Below are 252 nucleotides of genomic sequence, written 5' to 3' on the forward strand. Positions count from 1 at the left end.
AAGACGCGGGGCGCCGGGCCGGGCCCACCCCCGCCCCGGGCGGCAGGGGGTCCGCGGCCCACCAAACCGCTGCTCCGGCGAGAGGCCCCGTTCTCGACGCCGAGCAGCGGCACGGGCAAGGGCGCCGGCCTCCCCCGCCAAAGCGACCGAAGCCATTTTCCCTCCGCGCCGAACGAGGCGCGGGCAGAGAACATGGCGGCCGCGGGGAGGCGGGGGCGCACGGGCGCCCCGGCCACCCGACCCGCCCGCTCC

The 252-nt window shown here is 80.2% G+C and overlaps 1 protein-coding gene across 1 annotated transcript in view; it reads right to left on the reverse strand.

Moving 5' to 3' along the window:
• CLK1 (CDC-like kinase 1) overlaps positions 1 to 252 on the reverse strand; it is a 6,625-nt gene that overhangs the window by 6,010 nt on the left and 363 nt on the right. The window lies entirely within an intron of this gene.

Source organism: Haliaeetus leucocephalus, unplaced genomic scaffold (genome assembly GCF_000737465.1).
Source record: "Haliaeetus leucocephalus isolate CR32 unplaced genomic scaffold, Haliaeetus_leucocephalus-4.0 Scaffold1, whole genome shotgun sequence".
Taxonomy (NCBI): Eukaryota; Metazoa; Chordata; class Aves; order Accipitriformes; family Accipitridae; genus Haliaeetus; species Haliaeetus leucocephalus.